Here is a 12,053-nt window from a genome sequence, read left to right on the forward strand (position 1 = left end):
TGGAGAGATGGCGTGGAATGACATTAGTAGACGAATAGGTTTGAGTGGTGTCTTAAAAGTAGGACATTTCACAATATGAAGATAAAGTTGGAATTCAAGAGAACAAATTGGGGCAAATATTCGTTTATAGACAGGGGAGTTAGGGACTGGAATAATTTACCAAGGGAAATGTTCAAAAAATTTCAAAATTCTTCGCAATATTTTAAGAAAAGGTTAGGAAAACAACAGATAAGGAATATGCCACATGGGCCACTGCCTTAAATGCAGGTCAGTGTTGATTGATTGATTGCAAGTTAAGAAATGTGAAATGAAATGGCGTATGGCTTTTAGTGCCAGGAGTGTCCGACATGTTCAGCTCACAAAGTGCAGGTCTTTCGATTTGACGCCCGCAGGCGAAGTTTGCATCGTGATAAGGATGAAATGATGATGAAGACGACACATATACCCAGCCCGCGTGCCAGCGGAATTAACCAATGTTGTTTAAAATTCCCTACCCTGCTGGTAATCGAACCCAGGACCCCTTGACCAAAGGCCAGCATACTAACAATTTAGCCGTGGAGCCGGACTTAAGAAATGCAATTCATTAATACATTGGCTCTGGTCTTGCCGCATCAGACGGCGTACGCTGGCGCAAGCATACACTCCTTACTAGGTACAGTAAATAAAATGTAATGTATCCAGTGGCGAAGCCATGGGGGTACTGGGGGTTATACCCCCACCCGTGGAATTTTTACGAAAAAAACAGAAAGTAACGATAAACAAGTGAACGTCGACTCAAAGGGTTGAAGAGTTGGACAAAATTGTAAAATCAACAGATTCCTTGAATCTATTTTCTAAGAAGGCTCGAAATTTGGACTGTAATCTGAACATACCATTCGTCTTAAAAATATTTGTTTTTGTTTGAGTCATCAGTCCATAGACTGGTTTGATGCAGCTTCCCATGCCACCCTATCCTGTGCTAACCTTTTCATTTTTACGTAACTGCTGTATCGTATATCTACTCTAATCTGCTTGGCATATTCATACCTTGGTCTACCCCTACTGTACTTGCCGCCTACATTTCTCTCAAAAACCAACTGCACAAGTCCTGGGTGTCATAGGATGTGTCCTATTATCCTATCTCTTCTTCTCGTCAAGCTTAGCCAAATGGGTCTCCTCTCACCAAATCGATTCAGTATCTCTTCATTCGTGATTCGATCTGTTCAACTCACCTTCAGCATTATTTTGTAACACCACATTTCAAAAGCTTCTTGTCTCTTTCTGAGCTACTTATCGTCCATGTTTCACTTCTGTACAATGCCACTCTCCACACGAAAGTCTTCAAAAACATCTTTCTAATCCCTATATCAATGTTCGAAGTGAGCAAATTTCTTTTCTTAAGAAAGCTCTTCCTTGCTTGTGCTAGTCTGCATTTTATGTCCTCCTTACTTCTGCCATCGTTAGTTATTTTACTACCCAAGTAGCAATATTCACCTACTTCCTTTAAGACTTCATTTCCTAATCTACTATTACCTACATCACCTGACTTCGTTCGACCGTACTCCATTACTTTTGTTTTCGACTTATTTATTTTCATCTTGTACTCCTTCTTCAAGACGCTGTCGATACCATTCAGTAATTCCTCCAGATCTGCATTCTCAGATTAAATAACAATATCATCAGCAAATCTCAGGGTTTTGTCTCCCTGTGGTTCTCCCTGTGGGTGCCTGTCGTAAGAGGCAACTAAAAGGGGCCTCAGGGGCTCTGAACTTTGGAGCGTGGGTTCGTGACCACGAGGCCCTCAGCTGAGTCCTGGCATTGCTTCCACATACTTGTGCCAGGCTCCTCACTTTCATCTATCCTAACCGACCTCCCTTGGTCAACTCTTGTTCTTTTCAGAACCCGACGGTATTACGTATGGAGGCCTAGGGAGTCTTTCATTTTCATGCCCTTCGTAGCCCTTGTCTTCCTTTGGCCGATACCTTCATTTTTCGAAGAGTCGGAACACCTCAATTTTTTCTCTATGATTAGTGCTCTATAGAGGACGGTTGCCTAGTTGTACTTCCTCTTAAAACAATAATCACCACCACCACCTGTCTCCGATCGGGTGGGGGCGGTAGAATAACACCCATAGTATCCCCTACCTGTCGTAAGAGGGGACTAGAAGGGGCCCCAGGTCCTCTGAACTTTGGAGCGTGGGTTGGCGACCACAGGGCACTTAGCTGGGTCCTGATTTTGCTTCCACTTACTTGTGCCTGGCTCCTTGCTTTCATCTATCCTGTTAGACCTTCATTGGTCAACTCTTGTTCTTTTCCGACCCCGGCGCTATTAGGTTTCAGAGGGCCAGGACTAGGTTGCCCAGTTGTAGCCTACTTCCTCTTAAAACAATAATTACCGGGCGAGTTGGCCGTGCGGTTAGGGACGCGCAGCTGTGAGCTTGCATCCGGGAGATAGTGTGATCGAGCTCCACTGTCGGCAGCCCTGAAGATGGTTTTCCGTGATTTCCCATTTTCACACCAGGCAAATGTTGGGGCTGTACCTTAATTAAGGTCACGGCCGCTCCCTTCCCATTCCTAGGCCTGTCTGTGTCGGGTGGGACGTAGAGCAAATTGTAAACAAAACTAGAGCTTCAAGGTGTCTGTTTTGGGGTATGATGCGCAAAGGTATCACCGAGATATCACTATAAAATTTGTCATAAATGGAACATAACAATTGCTTTTACACATATCAAGTGAAAAATTCCTGGCACATTAAGAAATACCGTCGTTATTTGAGAAATATGAAAACATACTTAAGGCTTGTAGACAGGACTGGTTTATGTCGTATTCCGCTGCTGATGCCGTCTTTTGTTCTTTTCTTGAGGTCCAGGGCTAGCACCGAGGAATGCGAGTGCTATGTCTGTGGATTCTCATTATCTTTGTCCATTATGAGTAGAGCGGCTAGTTCAAAAAGCAAAATGGAGGTGAACATTATTCATTTTTCGATGAGGCAAATGAACAGATTATTGTTAAATTACAAGACCTTAAGCTATTGCCGAAGTAGCATGATCCCTGGACCAATAAATAACTTAATGAATCAGTTAGGGCACAAGTCCACAACTCGTCGTGATCAAAGAACTTCAGCGAATAAAGACATTACACACGAAATTGTTCAACGTGTGAGACAAAAGACATACGTGTGTCACTGTGAGCGTAACACCAAATGTACTTGTAAAGTGGTAAAGTACGCATACATAATATACTCCAAAAATGAAATATTTCTTAATGTGCCAGGAATTTTTCACTTGATATGTGTAAAAGCAATTGCTAGGTTCCATTTGTGACAAATTTTATAGTGATATCTCGGTGATACCTTTGCGCATCGTACCCTCTGTTTTGAAAACACCGTGCATGCGAACTGCAAAATGAACAGCTCCTTTCTGAAAAGGTGGTGGTGGTGGTTGTCGTTTAAACTCTCACATGCATGAGGACCTCATTGATGTCGTTGGAGTTCTTACGCATTTTTATACATGTATTCTGTAAGAAGGAAGTCAGCTTCCGGACAAACTATCTTTACATTGGTCTGTTTTCAGACCAACTTTGCTTTACGGGAGTGAAACCTGCTTGGACTCAGGATATCTTATTCATAAGTTAGAAGTAACAGACATGAAAGTATCGAGAATGATTGCTGGTACAAACGGGTGGGAACAAAGACAGGAGGGTACTCGGAATGAGGACAAGGAAACCTCTCTATAGTAATATACCGAGCGAGTTGGCCGTGCGGGTAGGGGTGCGCAGCTGTGAGCTTGCATCCCGGAGATAGTGGGTTCGAATCCCACTCTCGGCAGCCCTGAAGATGGTTTTCCGTGGTTTGCCACTTTCACACCAGGCAAATGCTGGTGCTGAACCTTAATTAAGGCCATGGCCACTTCCTTCCCATTCCTAAGCCTTTCCTATCCCATCGTCGCCTTAAAACCTATCTATGTCGGTGCGACGTAAAGCAAAAAAGAAAAGGCTAAGTTAGTAATGAACTCGATGGATGAAGCTGTACCTACGCATAAACCGGCTTGGGTGGTGGGGTCATATGAGACGAATGGAGGAGGATAGGTTACCTAGGAGAATAATGGACTCTGTTATGGTGGGTAAGAGAAGTAGAGGGAGACCAAGACGACGATGGTTAGACTCAGTTTCTAACGCTTTAAAGATAAGAGGTATACAACTAAATGAGGCCACAGTACTAATTGCAAATAGTGGATTGTGGCGACGTTTAGTATATTCACAGAGGCTTGCAGAGTGAACGCTGAAAGGCATAACAGTCTATAATGATGATATACATATGTTTGTTTGCATGTACGTAACAGACGGTAAAACAACCCTACATCCTAAGGCACTCCTTACACCCTGTCAACATCAACATGTATCAACAACTGTTTATTCTCCGCGGGCGCTCCGCGTGCAGGTACAGGCTTCAGGAGTACCACTGGCACCAACCTCAAGGACATTGCCGATCTACGGTCTTGCAAGTATACTGTACTTGCGCCTTCCAATACGTACCAATGGCTAGTAGGCAGTAACGATCGATCTTTGAATGTTAAAAGCTTAAAATAGTATTTATTAAAAATCGTTTATATATTCCTTTATGCTAAATTACATCACGTAGGTACGAGTGTTTTTCGTCACCAAATGCAAACGAAAAATAATATTGTTTCATGAGACGGTGAAGACGAAGCACAACTAGGCAACCATTCTCTATATAACACTAATCAGAGAGTAAAATTGGAAGGGATCCGACACTTCGAAAATGAAGGTACCGGCCAAGGAAAGATGTGGGCCAGGAAGGGCGAGGAAATGAAAGACTCTCTAGGCCTCGAATGCTCTAATACGGTCGGGCTCGGAAAAGAACAAGAGTTGATCAAGGGAGGTCGGTTCTGATAGATGAAAGTGAGGAGCCTGGTACAAGTTGAAGCATTGCCAGGACTCATCTAAGGGCCCCGTGGTCGCCAACCCACGCTCCCAAGTTGAGAGCCCCAGGGGCCTCTTTTAGTCGCTTCTTACGCCAGGCAGTGGTATACCGTGGGTGGTATTCTACCGCCCCCAGTCACAGGAGGTCTTTCTGAAAAAAAGATGTTTTTTTTTTGGTAATTATGGAAGTCGACAAGTTTGTTTAACTGTTATGACATCAATGAGTTTTGCATTTAGAGATGTTGTATCAAGTCTTAGTGCGATAAAGGCACTCGTTTGTTGACTATATATGGAATATCAGGAAGACAATGGCTACACAGCAATTAGAAGATGTTTGAAAGGTGCTTGTTGCATTAATGATAATATTTACGTGCTTTCTCGAGATGATACTATCTTTCTCCTATTGAAAAACTTGAGGAATGCATCACATTGTATTTACGACACGGGTTTGGCAGCGAACTCAATCGCTACACTGATACAAATGATGGCATAGGAACTTTTAGGGTAATTTTTAGAGGCTTTGTACTGGGTTGTTCACCCAAGATGTTACACCTAAACAACTTCCGATATCGTGAACAATCTGAATCGTACGAAAATGGGATAACACCGAAAAAACATCTCTAGGACTGCCGACGGTGGGATTCGAACCAACTATCTACCGAATGCAAGCTCAGTGTGTTATTTTGTGGTTTAAAATATCTTATTGGAGTTAGTGGTGGTGAGGGTGAATACTGTCTTAAGAGGAAGTACAACTGGGCAACCATCCTCTATCAACACTGATCAGAGGGGAATATGGAAGGGACCCGACACTCCGAAAAATGAAGGTATCAGCCAAAGAAAAACAAGGGCCAGAGTTGACCAAGGGAGGTCGGATAGGATAGATAAAAGGATCGTGGCTCGAGTAAGTTGAAGCAATACCAGGACTCGGCTAAGAGCCTCGTGGTCCCCCAACCCACGCTCGCAAGTCGAGAGCCCCTGGTACCCCTTTTAGTCACCTCTTACGACGGACAGAAGATAGCGTGGGTGTTGTTCTACAGAGAACAGATCGAAACAGGCTGGGGCAATGAAGCTGTCTGACGGAATGCAGAAACGCGTGTGATCGTTTTGCTGTATGACAACTGCCGGCTTCTACTGTAAACTGCGACAACACACAATAAAGCTCCTATAGATAGTTTAACACGTCGCCTGTTTAACGTGCATTACTTCTGAAGGAATTTATAGGCTACATTTTACTGAAATTTCGTTGACTATGATGATGAGGTTTGATATAGCATGCTATCTGATATTACATTGAGAGGACCATCGCCGAGGCCAGGGAAGGGAAACCTTTACCCTCTAGCCTGTCAGTTATGTTCTTGTTTACCCCTTTTTACTCTCTAGTGTGCCATCGGTTATTTTCCATTAAAATCACCATGAAACCCCTCATTTGACGTCATTTAGGTATTAGATTGAATTACATATAAAGGCTGCCCTTTGTCAGTCTTCCAAAATAAGAAAAAGTTATTGCTAAACACCCATCTCAGCTTGGAGACCAGAAAATCATGTCTCAAGACCTTTGTTAGGAGTGTTGTACTATATGAATGTGAAACCCGGACATTAGGGAAACAGGAAGAAACAACACTCGAGGCTGCAGAAATGTGGTTTTTTGAGAAGAATTACGAAAACAAGTTGGATGGATAAAAAACAAGTGACCTTGTCTTAAAGGACGTAAAAGAGGATCGATGTTTATTAAATACGATAAAGAAGAGGAAAACAAAGTTCCTTGGACACGTACTGAGACATGACACTCTTCTCCAAACCATCATTAAGGGTACAGTACGGGAAAGAGACCCAAGGGGACGACCAAGGATATCATACATGAAGAACTCCGTCGGTAAACTGGCATGTGGTTCATATAACATGAAGAGGCTAGCAGAAGATCGTCAGATGTGGATACAGCGACAAGGCATTGCCTTTAGCAGATGATGATGACACATAAATCCTTTCGATTGATTTGATTTTGTGAACATCATTGAAAATTACATTTTTAAACGGTAAATTTTAAGAATAGGGGATATATTTGTTTGCTTTAACCTAATAAAATTTGTAAAAAGTATGGCCATAGAATTAATTGAGACATACGTTATTAAAACGTAACGTTAAGATATGCAGATATGCAACTTGCCTTAGTTGTGACTGCAGGCTAGCACCGATGAAAACCAACTGACGTCCCTCCAGAGTGGGCTGGCTTATATAGACTCTAAGCCAGCGCGTGTAAAGTGTGAAGCACTAGTCTGGAGGGTGCGTCAGCTGGATTCTGCCCGGTGCCCACCCGCAGCCACGAGAGGCGAATGCCTCTCCGTGCTGCTTTAATAACTAAGTACACATACATAGGCAATAAGGAAGTATACATGTAAAGAACCGGGCGCAGTGAATGCATTGCTACTGTAGAATCTGTATATATACACAATTCATTACATAAAAGGTTTCTGTCTATAAGTTCTGTTAACACCGTGGTAGCTCCCACTAATGCTGCCGCTGTTTCGGCTGCATGAATGGAAGTTTGCTGCTGAAAGGCTTGGGCCCATGCGGTTTGCAAGTCTGGACATACGTACGCTATACTTCTGGGCGTTGCGTCCACAAACACTGACACACGGTATCGTAAGGGTCCTATCCGTCGTTGCTGCTCCAGAACAATAGGGGTATAGACCCGTTTGGGCCAATACCATTCCCTTGTAAGCGTGTGGCGAAATGTAGCAAACCCAGGCAATATAGCCTGTAACTCGTGCAAGATCGTCACTTTGCAACCTGGGAAGCATGTTCACATACTTCAACACTCGATTCTGTACCTCTGGGGTAAGGGACAGCGTTTGCTGTTCAGTGTCAATCAGCACACCTAGATAAATCAATCTAGTAGTGGGAACAAGTTGAGATTTTCGCCTGTTCAAAGTCACACCCATGACCAAATCAAGATACAACACTACATCTTCCACCGGGATTGACTCCCCATAGAGGAGCCAATCATCAAGGTAACACACTGCACTGAGGTTAAATTGTTCACATATAATGTCAGTCACAGCGAGGGCCCATCGTTGCATAATGGACGGGGCAAGAGTATGCCCCATTGGCAAACGCGTGAAGGCATACTTCCTGCCCCGATAATCGACACCATAAAGGTGTCGATGGCGGGGCTGTAAGGGCAACTGGTAGAAACCGGACTGAAGGTCCAGCTTGATCATTACAGAATGCGGCGGTATGCGCTGGAGTGCCTGCGCTGGCGTGGACAGCGAAAATCTGGGAATATTATAATGCGCTGTCCAGCGACTAAGATCGTGAATAATGCGCGCTGAGTGGTCCGGCTTCGCTACTAAGTTGCCTCCTGATATGCCAGGCTGGTAGACTTTCGACCTATTGAACACATGATTACAGAAGTCGTGTTCGCGTGTCTGTCATAACTTCGCCATCTCTGACCTAGGCGAAAACTAGGTTTTGTTGAGGATATCCCTTCTATGTCTCAGCCTTGTGCAGTAAGTAGTGAAAACAATACCTCCGCGTTATTCACAATCATTATCGTGAAAACAGTATGGATATGTGGATACAGAAGCAATAAGTATTTCGACAGATTAACTGTAGCTGTGAGTTTCAAATATTTATGCGGAATCTTCCCCTTGACTCTTCCTACACTCACGCACGTGCCTACTTCGAACACCAAGCCTGCATTCTACTGTAGACATTTCCCCTGATGGTTGGGTGGTAGAATAATACCCATAATGCTCCCTGTCTGTCGTAAAAGACGACTAAAAGCGGCCAGAGTTGCTCTTAACCTGGGAGCATGGGTTGGAGACCATGGAGCTCCTAGATTAGTTCTGACACTGCTATTTATTTGCGCAAGGCTCCTCACCCTTCATTTTAGAGGATGATTGCCCTGTTGTACTTCCTCTTAAAATAATCACCACCACTACTGTAGAACCCTTGAGCTGACGTTGCCCATAGGGACATACGCAGTCGTGAGCCTTAAAATGAGCTTTGTCTCGTCCTTGTACGACAAATTCGATATTTCGCCTCTGACCTCCCTTGGTCAACTCTTGTTCTTTTCCACCCGACTATATTAGAAATGAAATGAAATGGCGTATGGCTTTTAGTGCCGGGAGTGTCCAAGGAAAAGTTCGGCTCGCCAGATGCAGGTCTTTTTGATTTCACTCCTGTAGGCGACCTGCGCGTCGTGATGAGGATGAAATGATGATGAAGACGACACATAAACCCAGGCCCCGTGCCAGCGAAATTAACCAATTTAGGTTAAAATTCCAAAACCAGCCGGGAATCGAACCCGGGACCCCTGTTACCAAAGGCCAGCACGATAACCATTTAGCTATGAGCCGGACGACGGTATTAGAGCATTCGAGGCCTAGGGAGTCTTTCATTTTCACGCCCTTCGTAGCCCTTGCTTTTCATTGGCCGATACCTTCATTTTACGAAGTGTCGGGCGCCTTTACTTTTTCCTCTCTTATTAGTGTTAATAGAGGATGATTGCCCTGTTGTACTTCCTCTTAAAATAATCACCACCACTACTGTAGAACCCTTGAGCTGACGTTGCCCATAGGGACATACAGAGTCGTGAGGCTTAAAATGAGCTTTGTCTCGTCCTTGTACGACAAATTCGATATTTCGCCTATATTAGCCTATGCTAGTGCGCCAAAGGGCCTAAATATAAGGAATACAAAGGGCTGTCGAAATTTCTTGTTGGAAAGTGGTACAAGGGCTGGAACGTGGTCCTCGGGAGGTCAACTGAGTAGATTTCCACCTCAGCCATCCTCAAAGTGATTTTTCATAGGTTTCCACTTCTCCTCCAGGAAAATGCCGGGATGGTACCTAACTTAAGGCCACGACCGCTTCCTGCCAATCATCCCATCCCTCCGCAAGGTCCCTGTTCAGCATAGCAGGCGAGACTGCCTGGGAGAGATACTGGTCCTCCTGCCCAGTTGTATCCCCGACCCCAAGTCTCGCGCTCCAGTAGAGGTAGGCAGTAGAGGTGGGATCCCTTGCCGAGTCCCAGGGAAAAGCCAAACCTGGAGAGTAAACAGATTAACAAAGAAAGAAAGAAAGAAAGAAAGAAAGAACAAACCATATGCAAACCATATGAAAATATTTCCCATTTTTACCGATTGTGATCTGTCTGGAATTTTAAACCCAGAAAATGACATATTATAGTGAAAAGAACTAAGAGCATGACGTCTCTGTGCTGCGCCCTCGTGGACCAGGCGATTATAATTATTATTATTATTATTATTATTATTATTATTATTACTATTATTTACCGTCATAAGGTACATAGATGGGTAGTAAAGCCAGAGAATGAAGTCCCTAAAAGATCGGGGACTAAGTGGTCAGAAGAAAGAAAACAGGCACACAGCGAAAGAATGAAAGCAATATGGTCCGTTAGAAAGGCGAATCATAAATGTAATGCGTGATCCAACAGGGTCCATGCGCAAATAATTAATAATTTATTATTATTATTATTATTATTATTATTATTATTATTATTATTATTAACTCGAAGGGGCCTCCTTTGGACCACGCCTGTTCAACTGTTGGGCTTTGATCTTTGCCCAGTATTGCCGCATTTTCTGCAGGTGTACAGGGGGTACCTTTCTTCCTCTTTCTTTTTTTTTTGAAATCCATGGACTTCCTTCAGGGTATGTCGTACAGATCGTCAATCTTGAAGATCTGATATTTCCAGTTCTTTAACGTCCTTCTCTGTTTATGTCAGCCAAGTGGTAAGGATCTTCTTGTTCTGTCAGAAGATGAACAGGCTATTGGTCAGTTTTTCGAAAGGCAGTCTTACAATATGGCCATAGAAGGCTACTCTCCTTTCCCTAGCACAATCAGAGAGCCTCTCTATATATGCCGTGTACGGAAGTCTTCATCTTCCTTTACCGGACCTAATATCTTCCTGAGAATTCTCCTCTCTCTGACTTCCAGTTTCTGCATCAGAACTGTTCGGTTCAACGAAAGATACTCCATTGCATACAGAGCTGCTGGTCGCATGACTGACGTGTAGTGCTTCAGTTTCAAGTTGTGTGATAGGCAGTTCAACGAAAGACACTCCATTGCATACAGAGCTGCTGGTCGCATGACTGACGTGTAGTGCTTCAGTTTCAAGTTGTGTGATAGGCAGTTCAACGAAAGACACTCCATGGCATACAGAGCTGCTGGTCGCATGACTGACGTGTAGTGCTTCAGTTTCAAGTTGTGTGATAGGCAGTTCAACGAAAGACACTCCATGGCATACAGAGCTGCTGGTCGCATGACTGACGTGTAGTGCTTCAGTTTCAAGTTGTGTGATAGGCAGTTCAACGGAAGACACTCCATGGCATACAGAGCTGCTGGTCGCATGACTGACGTGTAGTGCTTCAGTTTCAAGTTGTGTGATAGGCAGTTCAACGAAAGACACTCCATGGCATACAGAGCTGCTGGTCGCATGACTGACGTGTAGTGCTTCAGTTTCAAGTTGTGTGATAGGCAGTTCAACGAAAGACACTCCATTGCATACAGAGCTGCTGGTCGCATGACTGACGTGTAGTGCTTCAGTTTCAAGTTGTGTGATAAGCAGTTCAACGAAAGACACTCCATTGCATACAGAGCTGCTGGTCGCATGACTGACGTGTAGTGCTTCAGTTTCAAGTTGTGTGATAGGCAGTTTTTGTTATAAGTGTTCTTTGTCAGTCGATAGGCCAGTTCCAACTTGTTGACTCTCATGCATGATGACGCTTTTCTGATAAGCTGTGCTCAATCCATTCGCCGAGATACTTAAAATTATCAGTCCTCTTGAGTTTTCCCCGTTCTAGTAGTGTCTCTCTGCTAGCTTCTTTGATGTTGGTAAATAACTCTGTTTTCTCCAAAGACACTCGAAGACCCATTTTGGCTGCCTGTCGAGGCAATTTATCTATATTATTGCGGGATCCAGTGAATCGGCAATCAGGGCCATGTCGTCAGCACAGGCCAGGCAAATAACAGCCAGCCCTTCCTTCCTATGACCCACGTATATCCCACTCTGGATACCCAAGTTAGTCAGTTCTCTGCACCATTCTCTAACAACCTTTTCAAGGACACACCTGAAGAGAAGTGGGGAAAGTCCGTCCCCTTATCTCACTCCTA

At 44.0% G+C, this 12,053-nt stretch overlaps 1 protein-coding gene across 1 annotated transcript in view; it reads left to right on the plus strand.

Moving 5' to 3' along the window:
- Nucleotides 1-12,053, plus strand: part of LOC136858719 (apyrase) — a 168,050-nt gene that overhangs the window by 789 nt on the left and 155,208 nt on the right. The window lies entirely within an intron of this gene.

Source organism: Anabrus simplex, chromosome 1, assembly GCF_040414725.1.
Source record: "Anabrus simplex isolate iqAnaSimp1 chromosome 1, ASM4041472v1, whole genome shotgun sequence".
Classification (NCBI taxonomy): Eukaryota; Metazoa; Arthropoda; class Insecta; order Orthoptera; family Tettigoniidae; genus Anabrus; species Anabrus simplex.